Genomic DNA, 17,710 nt, shown 5'->3' with positions numbered 1-17,710 from the left:
CCTTAAGTCACACGATAAACCTACCTGCCTATGGGTAATCCTATGAAGTCACTAAAGCGTCCAGGCCATGCATTTAAATACGCAATTTATTTTAGTCATATAGATAGCGTTGACTTAGGTGCACGGTACAAACTTATTTGGAAATTCAATTTGGTAACTGCGTTTGGCAGGGTAATTCGGAAAGATTTCGACCGGGTTAAGACACCATGGATAAAATATTTGTGAATCCAGGAGAAACGCCATCTCAAGAATGCAAAGACTTGCGGGCCCAGGCTCTCTCCGGGAGCTCTAGGTGTAGAAACTGCGCGTTCTCCGTTACTTCTCGGTTACTTTGCCCAGCACAAAGGACGACGTGAACACACAGACTGGACCAGTTGGTGACTTAACTACGGTTTGCATTAAGCGGCGGCGCCTTTGGGGTTTCGGAGGGTTCCGCTGGAACCTGCTGGGGTCGGGAACACCGACGCGCGGATTCCGCCCACCCGAGCGCCTGCGGGAGCGAGCCTGAAAGTGAGGGACAACGAGAGCAGAATCTCAGCAGACAGGCCACCGAAAGGCAGCTAAGAGACCGCGTGGGCAGGGCCTGCGCTCCGGCTGCGCTGGAGGCCGGCGTTAGGCCGACGCCGAAGACCAGGCGCGTGGCGGCCCCGCCCCCTCGGTTCCCCTCGCCCCGCCCCCTAGGACCCGCCCGCGGGCGGAAGCTGGAGCGAGGCTGAACGCCTGACGTCAAGGCGACACCGCCAAACCTCGCCCAGAGTCAGGCGTGTAAACCAGCCGGAGCGGCGACGGCGGCGGCGGCGGCAGCGGCAGCGGCAGGACCGCCGTGGCGCCGATAGTAGCTACCCGGAGGGAGCGCGGGGCGACGCTGGCTGCAGGGACCCGGTGACAGCGTGAGAGGTTCGCAGAGTGCTTGCGTGGCCGATGAGGGAAGCGGCGGCGGCGACCGCGCGGGGCGGGGGCCGAGCGCCGGCTAAGGGGAGCGGGTGGGGTGCGGTGAGGCGCGGGCCGGGCGCGGCGGTCAGGGGCCCCGGCGGCGGCCGCCCCTCGGCGCGCGGCAGGTGGCGCAAGGGCCAGGCGCCGGGCAGGCGAGCACGCTGACTTGCGGGCCAGCGAGGAGGAGCCGTCGCCGCCGCGGGGGAACAGCGCGCTTTGCGGAAGGGGTCAAATGTCTGAAATATGGCGGAGGAAGTAAGAGCCCGAGGACCCCCCCCCCACCCGCCCGCTCCCTTCAGCCTGCGGCCGCCGAAGCCTCTCCGGCCGCCCTCCTTTCCCCGCTGACGCCCCCGAACACTCGCTCCCCGCCCCGAGCCCCCTCGCCTGTCGCCTGGGTTCCCTCCGTGGTGTGGGTGGAAGTTAGAACGGAAACCAGAAAGTTGTCCTTTGCAAAGACTCAGCTTCCCCCGGCCCTGAGCTATGGCGAGGAGCCTTCGGGGCAAACCACTCCCCGGCGCCCCGCGGGCTTGAGACTGACGGGGAAAAAGTTTGCCTGAAACGGGCTGGCTTGCTCCATTTGTTGCGGGAAGTGGCAGGAGGAAGGCAGCGAAGGGAGCCCCACCTAGTCTGGCAGCAGCCACCGTGTAGAGAAAAACTGTTAAAGGGGCCTTTCCCTTCGTCAGCAAGAGGAAATCTCTCTCTTTTACAGAGGGAGAGAAAATCCAGGAAGTTTGTCCTCTTCTCTTTTTCGCCATCTCGAGGTGTCTAATCCTAAAACTATCAGCGCCATGAATTTAATTTAAAACTATGCCCAATGAACCGGAGTCCTCCGGATTTTTCTTCTAAAAAACCCTTAAGTCTTTTGGAGAAAAGATCATCCTTGCAAGTTAAAACAGATGGTTTCCTTCCCCTTCGCGTTTCTTCCTCCCACTGTCTTTAATAGTTTAGGAAAACGTTTTGGCCCTGTAACTTCTGATTGGTATGAATAGAAGCAGTTCTGTGTGGCAGTAACGGGAAATCACATTTTTACGGGGTAGAAAGTTGACACTACATGAAGATTGTGATTTTAGTATTTTAAACTTAATTCCGTCTAATTGGATTTTGGTTTTGCTGGCAGCATCTAATATATGGGGAGTACTTACAATTTAAAGCTGTGGTAAATTTATTTTTCAGCTCCTTTTGTAATTAGAATACTGTTTGGACTTACTCAACAAGATGTTATCTTAACAAGAAGTAACTTACATAAATTGAAAAGGGAGACATTCATTTAACTTCAAGCCCATATTACCCTTAAAAGCTGACTCTTGAAATAGTATTTATTGAGTCATAGTGGAGTCATGGGACTTTTTAAGGGCCGGAAGGGACTATTTAGATCATCCAGTCCCACCCTGTCATTTTCTGGAGGAGGAAACTGAGGCATAGATAAGATAACCAGTTAGTGGATCTACTGAGCTTTAGGACAGTAGTCTATGCATAAGAGACAACCTGGAAGAAGAAATACATTTTATAGTGAATTACCATTTTCCTAAGAAGAATCGTCCAATATCGCACTTTTAAAAAGTGGGTACCTTAGTCAAATAATGTGGAAAAACCACTTGGGTAGTTTCATCCTCAGGTTTTAGGTAAGGAAACTGATAGTCAGATTAAATAACTTTAAGCACACACAGCCTGAATGATAGTCTTATTTGAGCCCATCTGTGCCTTTAATCTATACTACATTAGTTGTTTTCACTTCATTTCCTTGTTTGACAAGGAAATGACAGTAAATTGTGAAGCTGCTTTATCTGAGGAAGCCATAAAGTAAATCATTTTACTTTATGTATCCAGTTTGTTGTTTTTAATATGCCGGTTATCAGAATACAACTGAAGAACCAATACTAAAAAGACTTAATTTTAAAATGTGGTATGGGGTATGAAAATGATTGCTCTTGCTGAGCATGGTGGCTCACGCCTGTAATCCCAGTACTTTGGGAGGCCTAGTCGAGGCGGGTGGATCACTTGAGGTCAGAAATTTGAGACCAGCCTGGGCAACATGGGGAAACCCTGTCTCTACTAAAAATATAAAACTTAGCAGGACGTGGTGGCACACGCCTGTAATCCCAGCTACTCGGGAGGCTGAGGCATAAGAATTGCTTGAACCCGGGAGGCGGCGGGCACAGTGATCCGAGATTGTGCCACTGTACCCCAGCCTGGGTGACAGAGCTACACCCTGTCTCAAAAAAAAAAAAAAAAAAAGGAAGAAAATGATTGTCTGCTCTTTTACCTTCTTCCACTCCCAACCCCTTAAAAGTCGTCTCTCTTATTTTCTATGACACACACTACTTCCTGCCTCCTGTTGCCATTACATGTTATCTAGTCCATTGAATTGTAAATTCCAACCACAAGATACATGTTCTTTTGTATGCCTTAAAACACTGGCATGGTGCCTTGCAGTAGACACTCAACACCAGTTAAATGTAAGTACCATGAGGGTAGGGACTTGATCCATTTAATTCTTAACAGTATTCTTCCTTCCTAGCACTTTGTCTGGGTCCAGTGTAATGGTTAGCATTTGAATTTAGGGATTAATGGTATTGAACATTGAAAGAGGATATTTGAAGAGAACAGTGTAGTCCTTCAAAAAAAAAAAAGAATTCTGTATTGGCTTTGGAACCTCTTTTACTTGACAAATTAATTTTTGTTTTATCCTCAAAACAATTCTTTTCAGTGAATTCCACTATTTTCTCTTAGCTGTATAAAGGTAAAGTGACACCCCTCCCATAGTAAAGAGCCACCATGTAAGGAGGTTCTAGCAAAGAATCATTAAAATAACTAGATCCATTTTTGTAAGGATCCTTTCAAGTGTTTCTTCCTAATTCAAGATTGGTGGAAGGTCTATGCAGAGATTAATAACATGGTAACTAATTAGACATGTTATTTTAAATGCAGTCTAAGATTTGGATGAAAAGTTCACATTCAGGTTTTTTTGCCTTTCGTCGTAGGTACTCGATAAATATTTATTGAGGTAGTAAAATTAATGTGAAATTGGATCTGATAGAGAATTTGACTGATTTTACAAAGATGTCCATTTACTTTTTCCCCAAAAGTATTGTTTAAATAGGCTGTTTTATTATCGACTATCAGGCAGCTCTTATTGATTTGCATCATTTCCTTAAAGATATAAAATACTGTGTTTCTCTGTATGTGTTGCTAAAGAGGAGGTTGGGTATTGATCTGCAGTGTCTAGATTTGACTGGTACTAGTAGTAATTTAGCATTTATGAATTAGCTATTCACTGCTATTTTATAGCAGTGATGTCACATGTTCACTCTATAGAAAAATTAAAGACTGGTCTTTCTAAAACTTTCTAAGACATAGGTTGTGACTAAAAATATGCCCCGGGTTTTTTTCCCTCTCCTGTCATTATTGAGAACTCCATGATATTACACTGAAGTTTTTATTGTTATCCTTTCAAACTGAATTTATTTTAGAACAAGTTAAGACAGTTTGGCTGATGCAGTGATTCATTGTAACATTGAACGAAATTTTTAGTTCAGCCCTCTATAAACAGGAGTACTGTACCATGGCTTACTCTTGTGCTGGAGGCTAATGTTTTTCTATGTTCATAGATATTTTGCAATGGTATTGAAAGGTACTAATTACCATGTGAAGTCTTAAGTCTTTTATTGGTTCTTTGTAAATCTCGTGAGCACAGTGGAAGCAGTAGCTACAAAGAATACAGTGAATTTATCCATTTGCACTAAAAACGGACTTGTATATAATCTGTTGTACTTTGAACCCAGTTGAGCACTGGATTCTAAAGCAAGTCTCTTTGGTTGTAGAGAGTCTATTTTAAACCAGAAAAATTATCAGGAACTTCTGTGCTGCCTTGAAAACATCACTTTAAAATTCACCAGCAACAAAAAAATCATATTACTTATTTTCCGTATTTCCTTTTTTTTTTTTTTTTTTTTTAAAGACAGGGTTTCACCATGTTGGCCAGGCTGGTCTTGAACTCCGGACCTCAGGTGATCTGCCTGTCTTGGCCTCCAAAGTGCTTGGATTACAAGTGTGAACCACCACGCTCGGCCTTTTTTTTTCTTTTTAAATTTTCTGTATTTCCTAACACTGAATTATTTATTCCTAATGTTGGTCAAATCAAGAGTATGTAGCGGCTGATTAAGTAGCAATTTCTAAACTTTTTTTCTTCCTTTGCATCAGTAGAGGGTCAAAATTTTTAAAACTCTGTTTCCAAAGGACCTTAAAACTTAGGAAAAAAATATGAAAATGTAGGGAAAAAATATGAAAATATAAAATTGTAGTTTTAAAAAAATTTTAATTCCCTAAAGTAAAAAATATTTGCAAAACAAATTGCAGAATTTTCATCTGGTTTTTATTATACAGAAGGACCATATTCTGTAATATCGGTATATGACTTAAAATTATTTGATGGTATATGCGGTACTTGCATACTAGAAATACATTCTTTTAAGTTAAAAATCTGTCTCTCTGACCATAGAGAGTAATTAAATGTTGTGAGTTTGAGTTTTATATCAAACCATATCCTAAAGCTTACTTGTAATTACTTTTACTTTTGTAGTTATACTACTTTATATATATAAAGTAGTGAGACCATTTAAATTTAAACTGGATTCTGATCTCATAACTTGTGAGGTGATTTTTTCCAGTACTAGGGGTTTGAATGTTTCTGTTGTACAAACAGACTGAATGAAAGAAGAGAGCATCCATTAAAAACTCTTAAAAATAATTTGGATTTTTTTTTTTTCTTCTGAGACAGAGTCTTGCTCTGTCACCCAGTCTGGAGTGCAGTGGCGTTATCTCTGCTTACTGCAACCTTTGCCTCCTGGGTTCCAGCAATTCTCCTGCCTCAGTCTCTCAAGTAGCTGGGACTTCAGGCACGTGCCACCATACCTGGCTAATTTTTGTATTTTTTAATAGAGAGGAGGTTTTATTATATTAGCCAGGCTGGTCTCGAACTGGTGATCCACTCGCCTCAGCCTCCCAAACTGCAGGGTGTGGCCACCCTGCCTGACTTTTTTTTTTTTCTTTTTGGAAAGACAGAGTCAGTGGCAGGATCTTAGTTCACCACAGCCTTTGCCTCCAGGGGTCAAGCAGTCCTCTGACCTAAACCTCCCAAATATCTGGGACTGCTGTGCCTGGCTAATTTTTGTATTTTTTGTAGAGACAGGGTTTTGCCATGTTGCCCCAAGCTCACCTCGAACTCCTGGGCTCAGGGGATCCACCCATCTTGGCCTCCCAAAGTGCTGGAATTACAGGCGTGAGCCACTGTGCTTGGCCCAGCATTTCACTAAGTAACTTTATTTTGAAATATGCAGTGAACTGATTGCCAAAGTAGTGGATTGCCTCTACCTGTTTTCCTCTTCTTTGCATTGTAGGAAGGGCAAAAAGATGAAAGAAAACATGTTTTGTCTGTTTAGTTGCAATTTTTGGTGAAAGCTTCTGGAGAGGAAATGGAAAACACTGGGTGAAATAAAATTATGATTATCTGTGTATTAAAAATGTATCCTTCTAACATTAGAATATATTTTTCAGAGTTACTTTATACTAAATTCGGGGACTTTCTTAAGTTCTCAGTTAGTAGAACTCAAAAGGTATCAATAAAATAAAGACTAGAATCTATTGTTACTTAGATTTTACGTGTCAAAAGGTATGTATGTGGCTTCCAACTGTTACCTTGTGTTTTAAAGTTGCAGTTAGACTGTGGAATCCTATTACTACATTGTACTAACATATCTTTGGCTGATGCTTCTAAGATATAATTTAAGTTATCCATACGTTTCTCACTACAATAGCAAAATGCAGAAATTCCTTGAATTCTGTATTGTACAGATAATAAAGAGGGATAGGGATGAGGTATATAACACATGTTATCTGTTATTTTCTCCTGATATTGAAATTAATGAACTTGAGATAGTGTACTGAATTTGTATTTATAAGATTGGCTGATTTCAAATATGTCTTTTATTTTCTTACTAATGTTCAGAATATAGAAAAATAAGGCCAGGAGTGGTGGCTCCTCCTGTAATCCCAGCACTTTGGGAAGCCGAGGCAGGCAGATTACCAGGTCAGTTCAAGACCATCCTGACCAACATGGTAAAACCTGGTCTCTACTAAAAATACAAAAATTAGCCAGGCGCACGCCTATAATCCCAGCTACTCAGGAAGCTAAACTGAGGCAGGAGAATCACTTGAACTCTGGAGTAAGAGGTTGCAGCGAGGTGAGATCGCGCCACTGCACTCCAGCCAGGGTGACACATCGAAGCTCCATCTCAAAAAAAAAAAGTATAAAGAAGAAAATTAATATCATCTGTAATCTCATCACTACAATGAATTTTTTAAAGCAAAATGCGTACTTCCCTTCTGAAGCTTGCCAGCCTCCTTGCCTCCTCAGTGAGAATGATGACATACTGTTGTTGGAGTTGTTGAGGATCAAATGCAGTATTACTTACAAATATTTTATAAATGATAATATAGTAATGTAGTTTTGTTGTTGTTGTTTTGACAGCCTCAGTGACACAAACTTGGCTCAGTGAGCCTCAACCTCCCAGGTTCAAGCCATCCTCCAGCCTCAGCTCCCCAAATAGATGGGATTATAAGCATGTGCCACCATGCCCAACTAATTTTTGTATTTTTTTGTAGAGAGTTTTGAAGTTTCTAAACTTCTAGCACTTTAGAATAAATTAGGTTAGAGTACCTCACTGTGCTTATAATCATTGTATTATTCACTGGATTCAGGATTGTTTTTTTTTTTAAGTTTCACCTAAATGCTCTTGATGAAGAAATTTAAAAAATTTTAAACTAAATATCTTTTATTGTACACATCTTTCTAATATACTGTAACGAAATGGGAAGTATGCTTAAAACACTGGTGAAGCCACGGACGGCAAGCCTCCCAGCACTTTGGGAGGCTGAGTCCAGCCTGGGCATGTTTCCCACGCTGGTCTGAACTCCTGAGCTCGTAATCCACCTGCCTCCACCTCCCAAAATGCTAGGATTACAGGCATAAGCCATCATACCCAGCCATATTAGTTCTTGTTCTATAAAGCTTGTATTCTATGGCATTGCTTAAGATTCCTATTAAAGTATGAATAGGGACTAATAATAATTGCGATTTTTGATTAGCCTAACAAATGAGTTGTCTAGATCAGTGATTTTCAAAGTGTAGTCTAAGGAATCCTGTAAATCCCATCAACATTTTGGGGAGTCTACAAGTACAAAACTTTTTATAATGATACTGAGACATTCTTTGCTATTTTCACTGTAGTGACATTTGTACCTGTAGTCGTGTAAAAGTGGTGGGTAAAACTTCTGGCACTTTAGAATAAACCAGATTAGAGTACCTCACTGTGCTTATAATCATTTTATTACTCACTGCCATGGACTCAGGTTTTTTTCCTAAGTTTTACCTAAATACCCTTGATGAGGAAGTAAAAAAATTTTACACTAAATCTCTACTGTTGTACACATCTTTCTAATACACTGTAATGAAATGAGAAGTATGCTTAAAACACTGGTGAGGCAATGGATGGCAAGCCTCCCAGCACTTTGGGAGGCTGAGTCAGGCCTGGGCAATGTAGTGAGAGCCTGTCTGTCCTATTTTAAATAAAAAGCCGGTGTGGTCATGCACACGTACAGCTACCCTGGAGGCTGAGGTGGGAGAATCTCTTGACCCCAGGAGTTGGAGGCTACAGTTAGCTGTGATTGTGACAGTGCATTTCAGCTTGGGTGACAGAGCAAGACCCTGTCTCAAAAACACAAAAAAACACTTGGCTGCATACTGAAATACAATAGTTGTTTCTAGGGAAATCATTTGTGTGATTGAGTCGAATGCTGAATCAGTAATTTTTTTGTGTGTCATGCCTTTTTTGCTTAAAAGAATGCCTGATGAACTGGTTATTCAGACTTGGGTACTAGGCTGACATTTTCTTGAAAACAGTGAGCCTTTGCATTAGAGAAAATAGTGATAGTATTTATGGTCAATGATGAAGTTCCTAGGGCTTTTTGTTTGTTTGTTTGTTTCTGGTTTTTTTTGTTTGTTTTGAAATAGAGTCTTGCTCAGTGGCCAGGCTGGAGTGCACTGGCACCATCTCAGCTCACTGCAACCTTCGCCTCCCGGGTTCAAGAAATTCTTCTGCCTCAGCCTCCTGAGTAGCTAGGACTTCAGGCAAGTGCCACCACGCCCAGCTAATTTTTTATATTTTAGTAGAAACAGGTTTCTTCCTGTTGGTCAGGATGGTCTTGATCTCTTGATCTCCTGACCTTGTGATCTGCCTGCCTCGGCTTCCCAAAGAAGTTCTTAGATTTGTAAGCAAAAATTTTAGAAAGCTTGTATCAGTTGCTGTAAGTATATAATGATATCCGTCATTACGTGGTTATCTGCATAACTGAATCAGTATTTCCAAATGTTCAATGCATAGTATTATAAAAATCATACATGGGTAAGCAATCTTTCCAAAATGTCAGCTAGACCAATCGATTTTAATGTTACAGAGAACAAAAAGTTTTATCAATAAGGTATCCTGCTCCATACGGCAACCAATTGCTGAATTTTAATATAGTGTCAAAGACCAATATCCATATTTATCTGAAAATGCTGTTAAAATATTCCCAACTGTCTGATGTATTCTTTTTGTATCACTCATTTTTTCATGCTTTGCTCTCAGTGTTTAATGTCTTCTTTGATTTATATTATTTATATTTTTGTTGGAAACAGGAATGGGAACCACAGATAAATGTGAAGCAGTGTTTTCATGTGCTTTATCTTAAAATCTCTTATTAATATATAGTCAATTTATGTTTAACTTCTTTGTAGTCTTCTCTGAGCAATCCGTTCAACTTTTGGTCATGGTCATAGATTAGGTAATTGTTATTTTTAAGCATATTTTTAGTTTTAATGTTTGTTTTTATATACCTGACTGTTCATCTGTAGACAGAATACCCTTGTGTCCAAATTCTAACATAATCCTTAAGTAGATTTTTAGTAGTTGACTTTCTCAATTTTAAAATATTTGGTAACTCCCATAGTAAAGCTGGAAGTTTCTTTCAAGTTTATTAATGTCTTTTTGACCTGAGAATTTGGTGTGTTGTCTTACATTAAGTAGACACTTTTAAAAACCACCTGTAGAATGATCTTTTTTTTTTAACCTTTCAGGAAAATGTTCTTTTTCTTTTATTTTCTCTTCTTCTTCTTTTTCTTTCTTTTTTTTTTTTTCTGAGACCCTGTCTTGCTCTTGTTGCCCAGGCTGTAATGCGATGGTGGGATCTCAGCTCACTGCAACCTCCACCTCCCAGGTTCAGGTGATTCTCTTGCCTCAGCCTCCCAAGTAGCTGGGATTACAGGAACCTGCCACCATGCCTGGCTAATTTTTGTAGTTTTAATGGAGACAGGGTTTCACCATGGTGGCCAGGCTGGTCTCAAACTCCTGACTTCAGGTGATCTACTCACCTCAGCCTCCCAAAGTGCTGGGTAAAGCCACTGTGTGGCCTTCTTTTTTATGTTAATTTAGAAACATTTGTAGCAATCCTTGTTAAACTGTTTTTATAAACTTACGAGATAGGTCCTTATTTTATTTTATTTTATTTATTTATTTTTTTTTTTTTTTGAGACAAGGTCTCACTCTGTCACCTAGGCTGGAGTGCAGTGTCACAGCCATGACTCACTGCAGCCTTGACCTCCCAGGCTCAATGGATCCTTCCACCTCAGCCTCACAAGTAGCTGGGACTACAGGCATGTGCCACCACACCTGGCTAACTTTTGTATTTTTTGTAGAGAAAGGGTTTTGCCATGTTGCACAGGCTGGTGTAGAACTCCTTGGCTCAATGAGTTCTCCCACCTCAGCCCCACAAAGTTCTAGGATTACAGGAGTGAGCGACCACACCAGCCTGGTTCCAAATTTTAAAGGATTTTTAGACTAACCTGTGTTTGGGTCTAGTAATCAGTTTCAGATTAGGAAAGTGGTAAGAAAGAAGGTTAAGTTACAGCTTAGATTTGTACTCAGTTTCTTGGAGATTTAGTGCCAGTTACTTCCCTAGAGATATTAAAATGGAGAGAAAAGAAAGAATTCGATCTGAACACCGGTGTTGCAAAGAACAAAGTTGACACCAGAGGAGGAAAAAGGTTTGGGGAAGGAGTACGTGTGAAAATGCTAACTTCAGGGTGGCTTCAGGGATTAAGCATTATGGAACTCCTGCCTACCTGAGCTAATCCCATGGAGAGCAAGGGAATTTAACAGGAAGCTTTAGTGCTCCCTATATTAAATAATTAATTGGTCAGCTGTACTTGCAGTTCAGAATTAGGCAACATACTGAGATCATATTTTATGTCCAGGACATCCAAATTAGTCACAAGGTGGTCACGGACTATTGTTTATAGAGTTTTAGTTGCTAGTTGGAAATAATGCATTAAATCCTTCTATTTGAGCTTTTTTTTTTTTTTTTTTTTGATATGGAGTCTCGCTCTGTTGCCCAGGCTGCAGTGCAGTGCAGTAGTGTGATCTCAGCTCACTGCCACCTCCACCTCCCAGGTTCAAGTGATTCTTTTGCCTCAGCCTTCCACGTAGCTGGGACTACAGAAGCGTACCAGCACCCTCCACTAATTTTTGCATTATTAGTAGAAATGGGGTTTTACCATATTTGCCAGGCTGGTATCGAACTCCTGACCTTGTGATCTGTCAGCCTCCTAAAGTGCTGTGATTACAGGCATGAGCCACTGTGCCCGGTATAATTTAGTTTTTTTTATACTTGTACTTTTTTTCTTCCAGAAGCTCTCAACTTAATCATCCTTCAACAGAAAAGAAGTAAGACTAGGTTTGCAAGCTTTTAAGGACAGAAAAAACATTTATAACATTTCTCTGTTTAGATGAAAGTGATGATGGGTTAATGATGGTGATAGTAGGCAATGAAGAGGTGAAAGGGCAGGAAGTAGAGCAGAAAAGAGAGTGAGGATGGTGATTAAGAGGTTCTTGTTATGTGTAGGACTACTGTTAAAAGCTATTCACTTCACAGTTTTGGTCAACAGGAATGATAAACTCAACATTCATAAACACTTGTGGTTCTTTAGTGGTAGATACATCTTATCCATCAGCACGTCTTTTGTAGAGGATAAACTGGCATTATCTTTGAGTTAGAGGTTATGGTCTTAAAATCTCATCCCTAAGCAGTTTGACTGGAGAGCACTTTCACTAGGTCTGCTCCCCAGCAGACCCTTGACCTTCAGATACTCAAATTAGACCTGTATTTCGTTGTTCTCATATGTTTTAGCTCATTCCTTTGGGTGTGAAATTAAATCTGAGAAATCAGGTACTTAAGTAGTTAAACCTTTTATTGTACTCTGTAGTCTTAAGTAGCATGGTTTAGTGGTGATAACATTGAGTTTAGTCTCTGGCACTGTTCATGAAACCTTGAAAAGTTAACTCCTCTCTTAAGACTTTATGTAGAGAAAGTTTGACTAAATGGCTGTTAAGATCTTTTCCAGCTTTCAAATTCTGTGTTTCTGGATTTAAGCCCTTGTTTAAGCCATAGTCAGAGATCTCTTGTCTGGACCCTTACAAGAGCTTTCTAACTTGTTTTCATTCCTGTTCTTCCCAACATTATTTTCTACCTAGAATACAAAGTGACCTTTTAAAAAATGTAAAAATGTAAATCAGATCATGTAGTAATACCCTCTGGTCCCAATTTACCCTTAAGAACCAGTTTCTTTTCAGGACCCACAAGGTCCTGCATAATCCAGTTCTTGCTTACTTGGCAACTTTATCTCCTAACCTGCTGTACTTCTTTTGTGACAATCTTTTACAAGCTCTTGGCAATTCTGCCTCAGTCTCAACAGTGGATCTCAGCTCAGATGTCACATTTGCAGAGTTTTTCCTGCACCTTATATAAGGGAACATTCCTCTTCATTACCTCTATAGTTCTTATCATAATAATTACATTTATCCATTTGTTTACCTCTCATCCCCTGCAAACTGTTTCAGGAGGACAGGAACATCATGTTACTTTTCCACCACTATCTCAAATGGTTAGCTCAATAATTGGCGAGTGCTCAAGAGAATTATTTTAATTGAAAAAATATGTAAAGTGTATAACAGTTTGTCCATATCAATTCCCATAAGCTACTCCTTAAACTAGATTTTTCTTTACTGTTTTGGTAGAGGCATGGTCTCATCATCTTGCGCAGGCTAGTCTGGACCTACTGGGCTCAAGTGATCCTCCTGCTTCAGTCTCCCAAAGTGCTGGGGATTTACAGGCGTGAGCCACCACACCTAGCCTTAAACTAATTTTTTAAGTATTTTACCTATGTCCAACTATAATTCCTCATTATTAATATAGGTCATCTGTCTCTTGAGCACTAATTGATCTGATTGCATGTTATTGAGAGCTAATTGTTCTTAGTTACTATATGTTAGGATTAAATGGAAGTAATTTCGCACAAAGGTTTTTAGCAGAGACATGAAAAGTTAACCAATATGAAACTGTTAACAGTTCAAAATATCCAAATGAGTGATATAGATAACTGCTTATTAGAGTCAAAGGAAGAAGTGAAACCCTTAGGATCTAGTAGTTAGAAAAGACAGGAAATACAAGATTGAATCTGTGCATATTAAAGGAGTTTAAGGTTTAGATTAACAGTGAATTACATTCAGCTACACTACAGAAACTGAAGTAAATTAAAGAGTGTTTTGCTCTAGTAGATGTTTGTGAAATTGATTATAGGGCCGTAATCCTTTATCTGTAACCTTTGGTGCCAAGTATTTTTGGATTTCAGAATTTTGAGGAAAGATTTATTTTAGATTTTAGTAAGGGTAATCAAATACAATATTAATGTGAAACACGGATAGTCACACTAAGTGAGATAAATAAAAGGTAAAAATAGTCTCCCATCAGTGCTCAGATTAAGTTTTACCTTTTTTATATTAGGTCAGACTTTGCTACCAACATGGTTATAGAACTGTGGAGTTTTCAGAGATTTTAGGATTTCAGAATTTCTATAAGAAATTGGTTTCAAATGAGTTAAAAAGGCTTTATTCATTACTGTCTGGAGAATATATCAGGTCTGAAAATGTTACTTTGAAGCAACTGGCTTTAGAAACCCTCTCTGCCAAAGAATTCTGTTTGACCCTAACTCAGGATGGAATGCACTGCTGAGGGTGATGAGTTTTTAGGGTATTGGAGAATCACATCATTCCATAATTGTAGAGTCCAGTTAAATCTTTGGAAATAGTTAAAGTTGGTGCCTGTAAAATGCAGTTTTTTTAAATGTTAAAATATTGAGAACTCATATCTTAACCACAGTTTCATCTTGATGATTTTTTTAGTCTTATAAGATATTAGACATTTTGTCTCCTAATAGGTAAGATTTCTAAGAAATATATAATACATTTAATTGTAAAGAATACAAGAGAAAAATAGAATATGAATATTATAAACAGGACTAATATAATCCTTATTTAAAAATCCTCAGTTCAGGCTCACTCAGTAGCTCACGCCTATAATCCCAGCACTTTGGGAGGCCAAGGTGGGCGGATCATGAAGTCAGGGGTTCAAGACTAGTCTGAACAACACAGTGAAACCCCATCTTCACAGAAAATACAAAAATTAGCCAGGCATGGTGGCATGTACCTATGGTCCCAGCTACCCCGGAAGCTGAAGCAGGAGAATCTCTGGAACCTGGGAGGCAGAAGCTGCAGTAAGCCAGGATCACGCCACTGCACTCCAGCCTGGGTGACAGAGCAAGACTCCATCTCAAAAAAAAAAAAAAAAAAAAACTCCTCAGTGGAACCATTTAGCAGTGACAAGGATTGAAGTAAGTATCTGAAGAGGCTACTTAGAAACTCAGAATTGAGTACAGGAAGTGATTCCCCACTTTCTGTGCTTTCTTCAGATGCTCTGCTTATTCTAATAGCCTAATTAACATCCAGACTTTGGTTCTCATTGCCTTCATCCATTTGTTTGGTGTATATACTAATATTCAAGAATGTACACATTAATGCATGTGATGATTTTTGGATACAGTCTTATCATTTGTAGAATTGCCAAGACAGGCATATTTTTGGAGCTGCTTTTTTTTAAGTGCTTACTGGCCTAGTAATTATGCAAGTAAGTAAGTATTTATTCATATGTGAAAGCCAAATGCAAGCATTATTTATGTCTTCCATTGAAGTGTGGCATGCCTTTCTCTTTTTTTCATGGACTACTAAATGGATCTTTGAATAAACTGAAGCAGGTAGATTATAAAAGGAAGAACTGTTAAATTAGTCAAAAACAACTTTATAACACAATTAGCTGCATAAGCCAGTGCGTGCATAAACAGGTAGCATAAATGCTTAGGTTGCAATACTAAAATTATTATTAGAGAAAATTATAGGAAGTACCTGTGCTTCCACTATGTTTTGTTACTTGGTTAATTTTTCCCCTCTGAACTTCTGGCAGGTGTTTACTGGGGAATTTTCCATTAGGAATATCCTGATCCTTAAGTTTCATTTTGAATATGTAATATGGTCATGCAGATTATGAACCCACCATCTAAAATCAAGGCATTCTTTTTTAAAGTTTCAGATGTATTTGAGAGTGGTCATATTAAGCTTGTCATCTGATTCTGAGTATGAGGTTAACAGTAAAATGAAATAAAATATTTTTCTGAGCCATTTGTTTCTCTTCTCATGGAAGACACTAATTCTGTTTATTTCTGAATTAGGCCTTGTGTCAAAACAGACTGTAAAATCATGTTTTAAAAAAGATTCACCCATCCTTTTGGAGGGTGGTAGTTTGCAAAAGAACCACCCCACTTATGCATTTATACTGAGGAAATATTTGTGGCATTCTTCCATTCATGAAAATGGGTGTGCTTTGTTCTGGAGTTCTTTTTTTTTTTTTTTTTTTTTGGACGGAGTTTCACTGTTGTTACCCAGGTTGGAGTGCAATGGCGCAATCTCGGCTCACCGCAACCTCCGCCTCCTGGGTTCAGGCAATTCTCCTGCCTCAGCCTCCTGAGTAGCTGGGATTACAAGCATGCGCCACCATGCCCAGCTAATTTTTTGTATTTTTAGTAGAGACGGGGTTTCACCATGTTGACCAGGATGGTCTCTTATCTCTTGACCTTGTGATCCACCCGCCTCGGCCTCCCAAAGTGCTGGGTTTATAGGCGTGAACCACCGCACCCGACGGTTGCTTGATATTTTTTAATGACTTCTTTTCATATATGAATGTGATTTGTATAACTTCCAACAGAAAACTTTGTCCAATACATGACTTTAGAAAATTTAGCAAAAACTTTTCAAAGGAGTATTTACTTGAAGAAAAAGCGTGGTATCTTTGTGAGAGAAAAGTGCAAGAATGAGACGAGAGCAAACTGCTTTTCCCGAAATAAAGAGGCCCTGATGACAGTTTTGGTAGATCCAAGCTTTTCTTGACTATTGAGGCTCTAGGTGCCTTGTTCAGTAGTTTCATAAGCAAAAATTCAGAAGTGTAGAAAGAGCTTTAATTGAAATTAAATAAAATTAAAATTTTAATTTTATAGTTATGCTAATCACATTTCAAATGCTTGATAGTCATCTATGGCTAGTGGCTACTATACTGGACAGTCCAGATACAGTATAGAACATTATCATCATCATCACAGGAAGCTCTATTGGACAGCACTAGTCTGGATTCTAGTCCTTAATCTATAATCTTGTGGTTCTGCAACCTCAGGTAAGTAATCTGAACCTCAAATCCTTTATCTTTTTATTTATTTGTTTGTTTGCTTATTTATTTAGAGACAAGTCTCACTCTGTTGCCCAGGCTGGAGTGCAGTGGTGCAATCATGGCTCACTGCAGCCTCAACCTCCCTGAGCTCAGGTAATCCTCTCTTCTCAGCCTCCTGAGCAGCTGGGACCACACATGTGCACCACCGTGCCCAGCTAATTTTTTTGTATTTTTTGTAGAGATGAGGTTTCACAATGTTTCCCAGTCTGGTCTGGAACTCCTGAGCTCAAGCAGTCTACCCACCCCAGCCTCCTAAAGTGCTAGGATTACAGGTGTGAGCCACTGTGCCCAGCCAAATCCTTTATCTAAAGACAATACCTTATCTTCATTGTTGCTCTGAAGAGTGAATGAAATTTAATATATGAAAGGACGTGGGAGGTTTAAAAGCACCATACAGACATGTTAGTGTTCCAGATCAGAAATATATTTATTAGTTAACCAAGGATTTTTCAAAAATAATCTGAAGAGAAACTTCAGATCCCCAGTGGCACGAATACTTTGATGTTAGACCATGTGTATATTAAACACTTAGAATCTAAATGCACAAAATTGATAGATTAGATTTTCATTTTAAATGTAAAATATATTTTACTCAAGCTGTCCTTTACAATTTTATCTATAAATCTTAAAATTTTTATATATACTGGGGGCTTACCTTCTTGCTGTAGGTCCTCCTTGTATATACTATTACCCTCATGAATGATCTTAAACAACTGAATCTGTTAACTGGGTGATTAATGTGACTGGCACATAGAGATGTTAAATAAATGTTATAAAAATGAGTGCTATGCCAGAAATCATTGGTTTTGGTAGACAGACTTCAGCATTCAGCAGGACTATTCTCAGTAATTCTTTATAGGTGTTTTGATTTGTTTGGAGGGTTGTTTTGGCATATATTTTGCAGCTAATTAATTCATCTTTGTAAAACTGTCAGACAACAGTGCTAGATATTTTAAATATTCTACAGCAGAAATTTTCAGATGTTTTTGGAATTAATACATCCGTGTCTCTCCTTCAC

The 17,710-nt window shown here is 39.7% G+C and overlaps 1 protein-coding gene across 3 annotated transcripts in view; it reads left to right on the top strand.

Annotated features, from left to right (window-relative positions):
• Positions 1-767: 767 nt before the first annotated feature.
• The window catches only part of RAP1B (RAP1B, member of RAS oncogene family), a 42,712-nt gene continuing 25,769 nt past the window's right edge, over positions 768-17,710 (top strand). For 2 of the 3 annotated variants that reach the window (XM_002752724.7, XM_054238302.2), the window contains exon 1: positions 768-897. The gene's annotated coding sequence lies outside the window, so the exon portion shown is untranslated. Of the gene's footprint in view, positions 898-9,001; positions 9,119-17,710 lie in introns of all 3 variants that reach the window. The other variant, XM_078336108.1, reaches the window with a different exon arrangement.

This window comes from Callithrix jacchus, chromosome 9 (assembly GCF_049354715.1).
Source record: "Callithrix jacchus isolate 240 chromosome 9, calJac240_pri, whole genome shotgun sequence".
In the NCBI taxonomy this organism is placed as follows: domain Eukaryota; kingdom Metazoa; phylum Chordata; class Mammalia; order Primates; family Cebidae; genus Callithrix; species Callithrix jacchus.
This window is presented reverse-complemented; position numbering and strand designations above follow the sequence as displayed.